We start from the raw sequence: 16,665 nt of genomic DNA, 5'->3' as shown, positions 1-16,665 counted from the left end.
GAGAATACCTTGACTTATTCCTGATCGTCTACCTGTACGATATCCTGATCTTCTCTGCCTCACTTGAACTCCACTGAGACCAGTCAAGAAGGTATTGAATACCCTCTACAGGCACAGTTTGTTTGCGAAAGCAGAGAAGTGCAATTTTAAGAAACAATCCATTAAATTTTTGGGGCTCATAATCTCCATTGAAAGGAATTTCCATGGATCCCCAGAAGGTCTCGGCAATCCTAAACTGGTCCGCACCTTCAGAAAGAAGGAGAGTCCAAAAATTTGTAGGCTTTGCTAATTTCTACCAGAGATTTATTAAAGTTTTATCACAAGCGAAAATCGCCGCAAACTCTTCGCCGGCGAACAGTTCTGTACATCTCTAAGGTCTGCCAAACGTCAACAGACTAGATGGGCTTTATTCTTCTCAAGATCCAACTTTCATATAACATATAGACCAGGATCCAAGAATTGGAAGATGAACACATTGTCCCAGATGTAACCTGAATCTACGGAACCTGCTCCCCTGAGCACCATTCTCAATGTGCTTGCTGTTTAGGACAGACTTGCTTTTATACAGCAAAACTACCAAACCCTCCAATAATGCACACAGAAGGCTCAAACCGACTACAAAAAGTTTTTCCACAAAAAACAAAGGGAGTATCCCTCCCTTAAAGTCGGGGGATGAGGTATGGGCTGTCCATGGGCAATCTGAAATTGTCATGCCTATCGAAGATACATCGGGCCATTTCCAAACGCAAGGTAAACCCAGTGGCTTATAGGATTCACCCAGATTTTCACACCTCTCTCCTTATCCCGGCCATTCCAGGTCCATTCCCAGGGAGGATGGATCCACCTTCTGTTGGAGAAGTAACTGTTGAAGAAGAAACAGAATACGAGGTGGAGTCAGTATTGGATCACAGAAAGCAAGGCAGACATATCCAATATCTGATAAAGTTGAAGGAGTATGCATCCGAAGAAAGCTCCTGGGAACCAAAGATAAACATCCATGCCCCTAGACTTCAGGAGTTCAATGCCAGATATCCAAGAAAGATGGCCCAGTTGGGCATCCGTAGGCTGCCCTGTTAGGGCACCAATACTGTAGAAGGAGGACTCTGGGACCAAGCATTAGAGTTGAGCGGACACCTGGATGTTCGGGTTCGACTGGTTTGGCCGAACTTCGAAAAAAAGTCCGGGTTCGGGACCCGAACTTGATCCCGAACCCCATTGAAATCAATTGGGATCCAGAACTTTTGAGTACCAAAATGTCCCTAAAAAAGTAAGGGAAAGGGCTAGAGGGCTGCAAATGGCAGCAAAATTTTGGTAAGAGCATGGCAAGTACTCTGAAAACAAATGTGGATAGGGAAATAACTTAAAATAGCATAAAATACATACAAATAAAAAAATAATAATCTTGACCTAGGAGGACGAGGTCCATATGGAGTAGGAGGTTGAGGTGGCGGTGGATGTGGCGGTGTAGGTGGAAGCAGCGGTGGAGGAGGACGAGGTAGCCAACACAGGTTTTTGTTTTTAATTTATTTATTTTTTAAATTAGGGTACACCCCAAAAGAGTGAAAAAGATCAAAAGTACAAGAATGGCTGGGTAAGGCCGGTATACATGTCTATTCTGCACAAGGTACGGACACGTCCTGTGGGATCCATGCCTGGTTCATTTTAATGAACGTGAGCTTGTCCACATTGGCTCTGGACAGACGGCTGCGCTTGTCTGTGATAACGCCCCCCTGCCGTGCTAAATACACGTTCAGATAATACACTGGCTGCAGGGCAGGCCAGCACCTCCAAGGCGTAAAGGGCAAGCTCAGGCCATGTGCCCAATTTGAAAGTTTAAGGGGGCAGACCCATCATTCAGTACGTGTAGGCGTGTGCACACCTACTGCTCCACCATGTTGGTGAAATGATGCCTCCTGCCAAGACGTTCCATATCAGCTGGTGGTGCTGGTTGTTGTGGCGTGCTGACAAAGCTTTTCCATTTCGGCCATGCTAACCCTGCTTTCTGAGGTGCTGGCGGTGCCCCGGCTGCGTTGGCGACCTCTTCCTCCTCCTCTGCCTTCGCCTTGTGCTTCCACTGTGCCCCTGCTGTCAGGTGGGAATTCCACCAGCAGCGCGTCTACCCGCGTACGCTTGTACTCACGCATCTTACTCGCGCATCTTACTCGCATCTTACTCACGCTTGTACTCGCGTCATGCTCCAGTGAGGGAATTAAGGATGGTACATTGTCCTTGTAACGGGAATCCAGCAGTGTGGCCACCCAGTAATCAGCACCTGTTAAAATGTGGGCAACTCGGCGGTCGTTGCGGAGAGACTGCAGCATGTACATTTCTCCAGAGGCAACGAAAAGCTATCCTCTGTGAGAGGTGTATCGTCTGTGTCCTCTGTATCCCCTCAGCCATGCACTAGTGATGGCCATGAGCTGGTCTGGGTGCCACCTTTCTGTGAACATGGTTCCTCTTCCTCCATCTCCTCCTCCTCATCCTCCACCTCGTCATCCTCCAGAACTGTGCCCCTGCTGGACAATTGTGTACCTGGCGTTTGTTGGTGCAGGAACCCACCCTCGGAGCCACTTGTGAATGACTGCCCTGAAAGCCTTGGAAATTATCCCGATTCCTCCTCCTCCTCCTGTGCCACATCCTCTTCCATCATCGCCCAAAGCGATTTTTCAAGGAGGCATATAACTGGGATAGTAACACTGAGAACGGCGTCATCGGCACTGGCCATGTTGGTGGAGTACTCGAAACAGCGCAACAAGGCACACAGGTCTCGCATGGAGGCCCAGTTATTGGTGGTGAAGTGGTCCTGTTCCGCAGAGCGACTCACGCGTGCGTGCTGCAGCTGGAACTCCACTAACGCCTGCTGCTGCTCGCACAGTCTGACCAGCATGTGCAAGGTGGAGTTCCACCTTGTGGGCACGTCACATATGAGGTGGTGAGCGGGAAGGCCGAAGTTACGCTGCAGTGCCGACAGGCGAGCAGCAGCAGGGTGAGAACGCCGAAAGTGCGCACAGACGGCCCGCACTTTCTGCAGCAGCTGTGGCATATCGGGGTAATTTTTAAGGAACCTCTGCACCACCAAATTCAGCACATGCGCCAGGCAAGAGATGTGCGTCAAACCGGCTAGGCCCAGAGCTGCTACGAGATTTCGCCCATTATCGCATACCACCAGGCCCGGCTTGAGGCTCACTGCCGCCAACCACTCATCGGTCTGTTGTTCCATGTCCCTCCACAACTCCTGCGCGGTGTGGGGTTTTCCCCCAAACAGGAACATTTTAAAACTGCCTGCTGTCGTTTACCCATGGCTGTGCTTAAGTTGGTGGTGAATGTGTTTTACGCTGACCGGATGAGGAGGCGGTAGAGGATGAAAAAGCGGAGTAGGAGGAGTTAGCAACAGGAGGCAAAATGAAGCGCCACATCCCAGGTATGACGTTCAAACTCTTCCTGTTTCCTGGTGCATCAGGTCCTTACCAGTTACGCCACATCACGTGGCTTCATCAGATGCTTAACATTTTGGGGACTTGAGAAGGTGCAGCCTCACTGGAGAGGGGGGAATTATATTCGCCAACTCAGCCAGTGTGAATCCTTTTGGATCCATGAAAGCCGTGTTCTTGTGCCGGGGGGCCTGAATGTCGAGTTCGACCTTAACTGCTTTATTTCCAATAAATGATAGGGTTATGGTTATCATTATTGTATTTTTATATACTGTTGGGAGTATTAGGAAAATATTTTCAGTATGTTACCTTACCCATACTATTGTTTTCTGTTAAGATAATATATAGTTTTATATATCTAGCCCTGTTCTATATATTTAAAAATATTCTTAACTAGTTTTTAGGGTTATATTTGCGTTTGCATATTTGCATATTTAAGTTGTATATTTGCATGAAATGTCACGGGTGTATGTCTACAGTATACTATGATTAAAATGCTCCATGTTACACATGGGTATTTTTAGTATTTACGCTAGTCTTATGGTGACCCCAGTGATGGATGTGTTTTAATTTGGCTGATGGGGTGTGTGTTTTTGCCTGTGCTTCTGGTGGGGGCTTGCCAAATCACCATGACTTTCTCCTTGGTTACCTGACTGGTATCTATAGACGCTGGGTGACGTACTAGCTCACCCCACCGCTGACAAAGTCCAATCCGGAAGTAAAGTGCGTACGGGGGAGGAGATTTTCCTGTGACGTCACCCGCGTCCTTTCTGCTGCTGCTCATGGCTGTTGCTCCGAGTTTTTGTTTGTATTTTATATTGCCAATTGCCTACTGGCCAGTTGTTTTCTGGCAGATTGTCTGCAGACATACCAGATTGACTGTAGAATGGTGAAGCGCTGTTTTTTACCTTTCCCTGGAATAAATACAGTCTACACTTAGAACGTGTTTTTATTTTTTTATTCCGCATTGGACCTACTATTCACTGCTGCATTGGACTACACTGCACCATCTCCCTCTTGGTGAGAACAAGCTATCTTTGACCACTTGTGAAAACATATGGTCCATCTCGTCTAGTAAAGAGGCATTTCTTATACTGGTGGAGGATATTATGACATTTGCCGAAGATTTTTGCGATTTCACTGGGTATCATCTTAATTCTTGATTCTTCAGTCAAGGACTTTATTTGCGCTGCACTTTTATTATTATTTGTCCCAATAAAACCGGCCCCGAAATGGACTTTACCAATACAGGGTAAAGAACACAGGTGTGCGCAGCCTTTGGCATTAGGTTGTGCACCCCCAAAGCTCAAACACTCTACTGATCACTCACGATGTTCATTAAGAAAGGGAAGGGGCCGGTAAATGGCATATTTACTGGCCCCTTCACCCACTCATCCTAAAACATCCACAGCAACAAACGGTGGGAGAGGGGGGAAAGCCGGCAGTGCTGTAGGGGGAGCCAGGTCATAAGGGACAATCTGTTCTGCACAGGGTGATTAGGGTGTGCCTGGGCACACCTGGCACACCCTGTGCGCACGCCTATGGTAAATAACTATCCTTCTTTACCCAGAAGTCTTTGTTGAGGAACATATATCCCATCAATCACTTTTCCTGTAAATCTTAACCTGTTTTACAGGCACCCTGCTACAATAGATAAATAATGACAACATTTATATTATGTACGGTACATATTTGTAGACATCTATGGCATCCAATAAAAAAGATGATCAGCTGCAGCCTTGCAAGAGCCAGAATGAGCCGGGAAAGGATATAGCGCCTATTTGCAGTTCCACAAAAGGCGTTTGAAACGTCAGAAACCCCCATGCAGAGAAGGCTTTGCCTATTCAGGATGAAAGGGCCTGATGCCACTCAGGGCCCCTACAAACACATGATGAGAACAAAAAAAATAATTTAATATAGCAACCTCTGTAATCAAATTTGATTTGCACCTTTTTGTAGATAAGGAGATTTCAAAGCCTTGTTGCATATGAAAAATCAGGCCTATCTAAACTTGTCACACAGCCTGGAATATAGCCACAGAGAGATGGTTATGCATTACGTCTGGATTTCTGATAGAGATTGGGAAGAAGGTACTTTTAGCCAATATCTGTTATGGTTCTGGGTAATTCAAAAATAGAAAATAAATAAAGGGAATACAAATTCTGAGATGCATTCAGGTCCAAATAGATCACCATGGGTAATAGAGTAGAGACTTACCAGACCATGCAATGACTTCCCAACATCTATGGCTTGCTGCTGGCAGGGACAGCTGAGTGGAAGTTTTTATATATGTGACATGCACTCATTCAACCAATGAGCAGGTCTGATGGTGTGAGAATTTCGTAATGCCGGAGCAGCATCTCGGTAGCCATGGAGTCCAGGGCCGCCTAATAGTCGGGAAAAGAGGCAGAACACGTCAGACGTGAATCTTTTATTTTTTTATTCCCTTTCTTTATTTTCTATTTTTGATTTACCCAGGACCATAACATATATTGTCTTAAAGTACCGATGGGAGTTCTCACAAATCTCTCTGTGGCTATAGTCCAGGCAATGTGACAAGTTTAGGTAGGCCTGAATTTTCATATGCAACAAGGCTTTAAAATCTCCTTATCTACAAACAAGCGCTATAACCAAAACCTATTTCAAATCAGTTGAAACTAACAGTTATCTGTCAGTTGAAAGTTGCCATCACAAGCCATGGCTATACAACATTCCGAAAGGACAACTTATCGGGCTGAAGAGAAACTGCACTAGGGAAGACGATTTCAGGGAACAGGCCCAATTTATTGGAAAAAGGTTTGAAGAAAAAGGTTATGACAAATCCTGGATAAATGAACAAATACGGAATGTACAGGAACTGGATAGAAGACCTATGCTGGAAAACAAGATAATAAACAAAGAATTTCAAGGAGAAATGGCCCCTAGTCTTTTATTAGACTATAATGTTCAACATAGAGAAATAAATAAACTCATTCAACGACACTGGCATGTGTTACTCAACGACAAAGATCTCAATACAATACTCCCCACTAAGCCTAAAATCATTTATAAACGAGCTCCCACTTTAAAAGATATGCTAGTGAAATCTGTGATTGCTTCGCCCCCGAAACCAATGTTCTCTTTCTTCAATGGAAAGGGATTCTATCCATGCAGGAATTGTTTTGCCTGTAGACATGCTAAATTGTTTCAAGGCAAACGGTTAGATTTCATTGGTACGAATACAGGACATACACATCAAATAAGAGACTTCATTGGATGTCACACGGAGGGCGTTATCTATGTTCTCCAATGCAGTTGTAACCTACAATATGTGGGCAGGACAAAGAGGAAACTTAAATTGAGAATAGAGGAACATGTACGAAATATAAGTAATGGCTACCCCAAACATAGTGTATCACGACACTTTGCGAAGGAGCATAATCAAGATCCCACCACACTACAATTTTGGGGCATTGAAAAATACAAAGCATCCTGGAGAGGTAGTCACAAAATACGAGTAATTAGTCAGAAAGAATCTCGCTGGATTCACACACTCAACACACCCACTCCAGGGGGAATGAATGTGGATTTCGATCTAAATTGTTTTTTAAATAATTTTTAGACACATTTTCATTTTCATTTTCATCCTCTATATAGTACTGAGAAGAGACAACACAAATATGTGGAACACAGTTCATAAGAACAACAGTCCAATGCTCATTGTTTATCTATAGTACATGTCATACATTGTGTGGTGGCCTTGGGTTTGTGGGGGTGTCGGTTGAGCACATTATTTAATGACTTTATCCCTTCCCACTTCCCTCCCTTTTCTTATACCCTGGCCCCCATACTCATGGATATCTGGACCCTAGGGGATTAATTTTTCCCTGGATCACCCTTATCCATTAGAGAACTTATGCCACACTTGTGACATGACATTTGTATGCCTTCCACAGGTTTATAGCTAGAGGCATACATGTATTAGGATATACCATATACATAACTATTTCTATGAATGTCCAAGGTTTCTTTAAACACTACTTTTTTATCCAAACCCACATGATTGATAGTAGTACAATTAAGATACATGCTAACATCATGACTAATACATGTGGTCTGAGAAATATCTCACTCATCAGAAGATATATATATATATATATATATATCGTTTATACATCAAGCATAACGATACACCTATTACCTGTTTTTCCTCGGTTTTTACCTTTTAATATTTTATTATTTTGAATATGTTTCTATATATTTTAAAAAATTTTTTACATATTGTACGCACCAGAGCATTAGAATTTATAGGCATACCCATGGCCGGTCCTTTTTATGCATAATGAGAGTCTTTCTCATTATTTTTATCTTTATTTTAATTGCCTTCCCGGACATCAGTTTTGCATTCAAGCATTTGCAATCCCTAATGCACACAGAACGTAAACAGTCCGTGAGAGTTCACATATATTAAACATGTCTCAGTCACGTCCAATAACAGTCACTTCCTATTCCATTATGTCCAGATACATGGACTCCGAGAAAATGGAAGCTTGTTTACTTCCGGTTTGATACTATTTAACGAACGGCCCGACAGCCAATCGGGTTCCCCTGATGAAGTCACGAGGTACGTGACGTAACGCCGTAGGGAGTCGAGACCGATTCAAACATCCGCACAAGCCGGAGGCCATCGGACGTCAGGCGGTACTTTTGAACGCCGCGTCCCTGCGAATTTTAAATTTGTTTTTGCATACGTCTACCCTTTTTGTCCTATGCTAATTTTGGTATAATAAAGCCGACTTGAGTTTGAACTCACTACACTATTGGAGGCATTTTTCTTCTCCCCTCCCTTACCACATCCCTGACTCCGGATACATTGGAGATATCCAGCAGCTGGAGCAGTCTGAGCGATCAACGCTGGAAGAGGCAAGACCACCACGCTGTAGAGACAACACTATATGCCCACATATAGCACCTTCAAGGTAAGGGCACTACATTACCTATTAGGATACTCAACCATTTGTCTGAGGGAAGAGAGCAGAGGCTCAGAAGCTTAGAACATCCCATTCATCATCCTTTATAGACTATCTGTCATTATTAATATTCTTTGAAACTCTCAATAATATATTCATATATTTTATTTCTTTTTTTGAATTTTCAACATTATTTGCACATCCTGTGCTTCTGGACATCTCCAGTTACATAGAGGTTTATGGTTGCACTACTTGAGGTGTACACCTTTTTTGCACACCTTTGGACATATTTAAAGTTGGTTTTCACTTTATATATTTCAGTCCAGTCACCGATTGTGTTTGTGCACCTATGTTTGGTATTATACCCTTGTTGTGATTTAGTCACTTATTTGAAGCGTTTATCATTCTGGCTCTTGCAAGGCTGCAGCTGATCAGCTTTTTAATTGGATGCCATAGATGTCTGCAAATATGTACATAATATATATGTGGTCAGTATTTGTCTATTAATATATGTTTTTGAATATTATATTGACACACTTGTTCTGGGCACTTGAATGAGATGGAGTACATTGGATGTTCTTACCATTGTGTCTTTTTTCTTTTTCTCTTTATTTTTTGATTACAGACGTAAGTTTGTCTCAACGTAACCCCTTACCCCTGAAGAAGAAGAAGTTTACCTTCAATAACCTTGAAACGTTGGGTCTGCTATTATCATATTAATGTCAATAGAGTTGGTTATTGTCTTATGTACAGTTGAATCACTATATTGTCATCGATTCATCCTGCCTTTTTTGATAGTTTTGTATATTTGTGATAGTTAATATTTTTTATCTTTTTCAATAAAATTTATTTACAATATTTTTGATTTATACCTATTAATGAGGTTTAACAGCGACCCAATTCAAAGTCCCATTTAGAGGATATGCACTCTTCGAGTGATTTGTTCTTCCCTTTTTGGGGTCAGGCTTTCTGTCCCCGGAAATTAACTCCTTGTTCCTTTTATATTATATAGAACCAGTGGGCCGTACGCAGCAAAGCCCACTGAGCAGAGAACTGGGGAACACACCTATCTTTTAGCTTCCTGACTGTGGCCGTATAAACAGGCAGGAAATTTACTTGTAGCGCTACTCCCTCAGGAGCCGCTGGTTGTTGTTGGGATCGGCATATTAAGTTACCTCTCAGTGTTGTCTAGGGGTGTAGTTGATGAGTAGAGTAGTAAGCGAAGTAGTGAGCGAATGTCCAGTCAATGAATAAAGGTTTTCAAATGCTTTATTTCCAGGCCCAACATGGCCAACATCAACATGAGTTATAGCAAAAAGGTTGATGAAGCAAAAGAGAATTTTGCTGTATCAGGCCTGGATAAGAACCGAGCAATCCTGCTCTCAACAGCACAGTAGTAGTAGATACAGTTCGTCGCCACTCTAGCCAGAGTGGGTTAAGTGCCCCCAGACAGACTCCTGCCACAAGCCTGGCAGCCAAAGTGTCACTTTAGGTTGCTGGGAGGAACAGGCCTCTGCCACAGGCCTGGCTCTAGGGCCTCTGCCACAGGCCTAGTACTTTAAGTGAACCGAACGGATTGAGAAAATCCTCCCAGTAGATTAGGTAATGGTCACTGGGTGACAGTTGAAGTGTACCTGTCAATGTCCCGGTCACCAGATCCCCTATGGTTCGTTCAAGCCCTGTTGGACAACCTGCCTCCGGGTTCTCCTCAAGCCGACCCCCCATCGAACGGCATCCAGCCTGGGATCTCCTCAGTAGAGCTGGGAACCCAGTAAGTCACTGGGGCCCCTCTCAGCAACATGGAGCTCTGCCTAGCGTGTGACCCGTTGGATGCGCACACCCTGGAACCCGCGAAGAACTACACAAAATGGTGTCTGCCACAGATATACTCTCCCCCAGCATGCCCCGCAAGGGAAAACTCCTCTAATTGGCTGCTGGGGAAAATGGCTCTGCCAGAACCCCTCTAGTGCCACCTGTCGCCCAGGGGTGGAATCACCACCCCTGGAGCTCAGACTGACCTATAGGACAATTCAGGAATGACAGCAGCCCAGAATATAGCAAATTGTGAATGGGAGCAAAATAACTCTCCCATTCCCCACTAACTTTAGCGTAGTGCCCATACTGGAAGTAAATGGGCGCTACATACTCAGAAAACATCACATCATCCTGCCTAAGATTGAATATTATTTCCAAAAACAAACAAACAAGGCATTTGGAATATCTGTGTAAAATGTTGTGCATAGGTAGTGTTGAAATATCCATTTTGCACTGGCTGATGTACTGTATGTGTGAGATTTGACTTGCCTGGAATTTTTTGGAAGGAAAATAACAAACCTTATGAAAACTCACAGTTGTAATTGTACAGCCCAAATTGACAAAAGTGACTGTCATGAGAGAAGTATGGGTGCTTCAATCAGCCTAGTTTATACAATTGCATTGCTTTCATGTACATTTAAAAAAGCACGGCATGCTGCATTTTATGCGCTAGAATGCACATGAATATAACACAAGACCATGTAATCAGCGTGTGCCAACTGGCTGCTGGCGCCTCGTGTGAGCCAGCGGTGAAGTTGGAGCGGAGCCACAAGTCAAAGTGTTGTTCCATCATCCACAGTGGACTTATTTGAAGTTTATCCCCAAAGGGCTGTTGGCTTTTCATTTGTTTAAAAAGCCAAATTATTCCAGTAAGCACCCAATCTCTCTCTATCTCTCTCTCTCTCTCTCTGGAGTTAGCCCTTTTGGATTAGTGGGTGCAACTCCTTTGTGATTATTGGAATCAAGTTTTGCACATTTGTGGCCTTTGTTATATATATATACGTATATATTTTTCCAACACTTAAAGGATAACGTCACTTTCGTGGGGAAAAACAATAGCAGATAAAGAAAAATTAATATAGCGTATACAATTGCGACATAAGTCATATTGTAATTGAATGTTATTAAACATTACCTTTCCTTTTCAATCTGCAGTACTGTAATTTTCTGAAAATGCAATGCAATATGGCTACCTGGTGGTGTTCTGTACAGAACGTGTACAGAATGCTCCCCAGAAACATAATTTCCGGCTTGTATGGTTGGCTCTCCAATTTTCCCAGAAGTCTCCCCTAAGTTACAAATCAGATTAAAGGCATATCTTGCAACAAAAATTACATTTTTGGTGAGATACTCCCAATTTTTGCATAGGATGTTACTATCATATAGATCAATATACACATATTCATATATGCCTTATAGGTGATCCATTCACATAAGGACTGCTAGCCGATGTCTACATTTGATACCGATCTCCTCCATTGATGACACAATTAAGATAATCTGATATTAGGAGACCAAAAACTATATTTCTTTGCGGCAGAAACAAAGGTAACTATATCTATTACACACATACATCAGTGAGCAGATATAGAATATATTTTGATATATGCCTACCTTGGTAACTCCTAGGCCTTTCAGGCCCTGGATTTTTACATACATATCAATATGTGCATTACAGGTGATATGTCAATATAAGGATTTATAGCTGACGCTTATTGTGGATACTGTTTTCTACCATTGACGGCACACACAAGACAATTCGAGATTGGGAGATAAATTTGATGGGCCAGATTCACGAAGCAGATACGACGGTGTATCTCAGATACACCATCGTATCTCAGCTTTTTTCAGGTCCTATCTATGCGCCTGATTCATAGAACCAGTTACGCATAGATAGGGCTGAGATCCGACAGTGTTACACTGTGTTACACTGTCGGATCTTTTTTTTGAATTAAAAATGGCGCCGGGGGCGTTCCCGCTGATTTACACTGAATAATATGTAAATCAGCGAGATACGCGAAATTCACGACCGTACGCGGACCCGACGCAGTGTTCTTACGTCGTTTCCGTAGCGCGGTACCCGTCGTATACTTACCCCTGTTAAAAGCAGGGGTAAGTATTGTTAAGTATAGCCGTCGTTCCCGCGTCGAGTTTGAAATTTCCTACGTCGTTTGCGTACGCCGATTCACGAACACGCGCGTCGCAAGTCTAGCTCCCGTCGCAACCACTGACGTCCTATTGACGTCAGTGGGAGCAATGCACGCCGGGAAATTCCCCGGACGACGCATGCGTATTTAAATCGGCGCGGGAGCGCGCCTGATTTAAATATGACACTCCCCTAGCCGCGGAATTTGAATTCCGCTGGGGGATTTAGGATCCGCCGTCGCAAGTTTGGAGGTAAGTGGTTTGTGAATTAGCCACTTGCCTCCTAAACTTGCGGGAGCGGATCTTAATTCACGTAGAACGAGCGGATCTATTAGATCCGCTGCGCTACGTGAATCTGGCCCGATATCTCTTTGTGTGGCCCCAATACGGTTCTTATATTCACCACATACCCTTATACTACTCTTCTCCCCCCATTCACTGACATAATATCAGTAGGTTTCTCTAATTAGAAGTCACACAAAATTGCACTATATATATATTATTTACATCGAAATTTGGTCTTTCCCTGTGCTCTTTACCCTATAACACCCTCCTCAGCCTTTTCACACATGCACCTGCCTGTTACTAATATGTGACCTCTTGTAGGCAGACTTGATCCCCCTGCTCGCTCCTTCATGAATGGGTGAACCCCAGAAAGAATCCAGCAATGATGCTTTTATGTTGACTCTGGTTATGGATATCTTGTGTTCTATATAAGGTAGAATATGACCTTAAAAGTTTGGATCCCTGCATAGACAGGACTTTTGAAATTAAAAATGTATAAAACAAAATATTAATGATATCTTTAATGTATCATAGATGTTCACTTAATACCCCCTGAAGAAGATATTTTACAATTATAGAGATTAAAACGTGCCAGGGATACCCTATATGGCAACCATTTTGGTGAACTATATACGATAATTGTGGCACTATGTTATGCGAATACCATTTTTATTGTACACCAGAGCTCTTATTGTCGTTTCCATGTAAATGTACTTATTTCCCTTATATTTCACATGTTACCATGTAAACTTGATACTTTTTGAATAAAATAAATTATATTTTTTACTCATGTGTAAACATTCATAATTGATCTTGCTGCACATAAGCCCTTGGAAGTAAATTTTATTTTCCTACATATGCAATTGGGCTAGCAGCCACTGTTCAAACCTTGAGAGGTGGGTACTTTAGGCTTAATTTGTGAAGCTAACACACCAGGATAAGGAAGGATACTACCAGCTTTTCACAAATGAGATTTAAAAATTACAGTCATATGGAAAGATCCTTATCCTTGTATAAAATCTTCATGCATTTAGCCTCTTGCACTAAAGCAAAATATATGTCATATTAGATTTGTAATATATTATTTTGCTTTATATTTTTAACATTTTAAGACATATAAATAAAAACTGTGCATTTATAACATATTCATTGACATATTCATTGTCAGTATTGCATAAAAAGTACAAATGGAAAAATGCATTTCCAGTATCAATTTGTATTCTGCTGTTACTTTTTTTATAGAGTTAAGCTACAATGGGTGTATAGGCATTCAGAGATAATGACATTTTTACAGCTTCTGTGCCCTCTGTTTGCAGAAATAAATCCAGTGTGTTTGACATGGAAATCATATATTCACTTCAGTCCACAGTTAGCAGCTCAAACTAATCAGTGGAGAATGTTCTTGGTAGACTGCAGGAAGAGGTTTCAACCCGCAGGGAGTCTCAAGATGAATGTATAACTGCTCCCTTCTCTGAGGTCTCACTTACAGCACTGAGGTTAAGATAGCAGCTTACAGTGTAATAATGCATGCTGTTTTGATCCCCATTCTTAGAGAACTGAGCTTCCAGAAAAGAGGCTGTTGTGATAAAGGACTATTCAGCTTGTGGTTATGACCTGCTGAGATGCAAAGGACTAGCTAGAATAAGCTTACTGCACCCCCTACAGTTCAGTTGCAAACAATGCTCCTATTATAGAGCTGAACAGATTAACTGAACAAAACGTAAAATAAAAAGCTATTGCTTTTTTTTCATGCTGGAATATTTTATTAATATAATATAAATATATCTAGATAAATGCATTTTACTATTAATCCAGGAGATGCGTCTCAGAGCAAGTTTAGTTCTGTTTCTAAGCAAGCAGCTCTGCATTTAATAAAAGATAGATACACTTGGCAAAGTCCTATTTCTGTCATTTGAAACTTTTCTTGATTTACATTTTAAGTGTCTAACTATTCATATAAACTCTTCTGTCAAAATCAGAATTAAATTGACTGCATGCCATTGACAGTTACTACCTCCAAAGACCAAAAAAAATTGGATTGAATTTACTGTATTTTACAGCAGTCAGTCTCACTATCTGTCATGCCCCTTTTTTGAAAGCAGTTGAATGTTTTATGGATGGTCCAAAAATCTGTAGTGGGAGAGTGGAATGTTTCCAAAGGTAAGAATTAGAGGAAAAAAATATACTCCAAACTAGCCATTTTTTTGAAGGAACTGTCCCTCATTTAGGATGAAATGCCTCTGCCCCTGGTGCAGCCCATGTCTCCTCCCCACCATCCCAGTTTGGGAAGCTCTGGTTTACAGTAAGATTAAAGCACAGATTATGTAAAGCACTGCTCCAAAAAAATTAAAGGAGCACATTTGAATCAGAACTCCTGGGATATTGATCTGGTCAGTTAAGTAGCAAAGGGTGAGTATAGAGAGGGGGTTGTTAATCAGTTTCAGCTGCTTTGCTGTTAATTGAAATTAACAACAGGTGCACTAGATGGGCAACAAAGAGACGACCTCCAAAACAGGAATGTTTTTTCAGGTGGGAGTGTCTGACATTTTTTTTCCCTACTCATCTTTTCTGACTGTTTTTCACTAGTTTTGCATTTGGCTAGGGTCAGTGTCACTGCTGGTAGCACAAGGCGATACTTGAACCCTTTAAAGGTTGCACAGGCAGTCCAACTTCTCCAGGATGGCACATCAATACGTGTCATTGCCAGAAGGTTTGCCGTGTCTCCCAGCACAGTCTCAAGAGCATGGAAGAGATTCCAGGAGACAGGCAGTTTCTCTAGGAGAGATAGACAGAGCCATAGAAGGTCCTTAACCCATCAGCAGGACCGGTATCTGCTCCTTTGTGCAAGGAGGACCAGGATGAGCACTGCCAGAGCCCTACAAAATTACCTCCTGCAGGCCACTGGTGTGAAGGTCTCTGACCAAACAATCAGAAACAGACTTCATGGGGGTGGTCTGAGGGCCCAACATCCTCTAGTGTGTTCTGTGCTCACTGCCGGACACTGTGGAGCTTGATTGGCATTTTCCATTAAACACCAGAATTGGCAGGTCCGCCACTGGTGTCCCATGCATTTTACAGATGAGAGCAGGTTCACCCTGAGCATATGTGACAGACATGAAAGGGTCTGGAGAAGCCACTAAGACCTTTATGCTGCCTGTAACATCGTTCAGCATGACCGGTTTGGTGGTGGGTCAGTGATGGTCTGGGGAGACATATCCATTGAGGGATGCAGAGACCTCTACAGACTACACAATGGCACCCTGACTACCATGAGGTATCGGGATGAAATCCTTGGACCCATTGTCAGACACTACGCTGGTGCAGTGGGTCCTGGGGTCCTCCTGGTGCATGACAATGCCCGGCCTCATGTGGCAAGAGCATGCAGATAGTACCTGGAGGATGAAGTACAGTAATTGTTACCATTGAATGGCCCCCACGCTCACCTGACCTAAATCCAAAAGAACACCTCTGGGACATTATGGCCCAGATTCTGGTAGATAGGCGCATCTTTATGCTGGCGTAGCGCATCTCAGATGCGTTACGCCGACGTAACTTAGAGAGGCAAGCTCCGTATTCTCTAATCAAATGCGTGCATTTTTGCGCCGGCGTATCGTAAATTAGTCGGCGTAAGATGGCGTAATTCAAAGTAGGAAGGAAGTGGGCGTGATCCATTTAAATGAACCGTGACCCCATGCAAATGAATAGCCGAAAGACCGACGCATGCTCACAAATACGGCCAGAGGAGAAGGCCGTTATCCTTGCTGGCATGGAGAGGTACTATGATCGCCTCCATGGGTCCCGTAGCAAGGACACCAGCAGGGGCAGAAGGGACGAGATCCTTCAGAGGATCACTGACCAAGTCAATGCCGTGGGCAATGAGGCGAGGAGGCCCAAACACATCACCAAGAAGATGAATGATCGTCGAAGGAGGGTGAAGGAGAAGATGGCCCTTATGGCGAGGCATGCCAGGGGCACTGGTGGTGGCCCACCCTCTAGGGTCCATCTGACTCCTGACGAGCAGGTTGTTGCTCGCTGCATTC

The sequence above is a fragment of the Rana temporaria genome, chromosome 5, assembly GCF_905171775.1.
Source record: "Rana temporaria chromosome 5, aRanTem1.1, whole genome shotgun sequence".
NCBI lineage: Eukaryota > Metazoa > Chordata > Amphibia > Anura > Ranidae > Rana > Rana temporaria.
Note: the sequence above shows the minus strand (reverse complement) of the source record.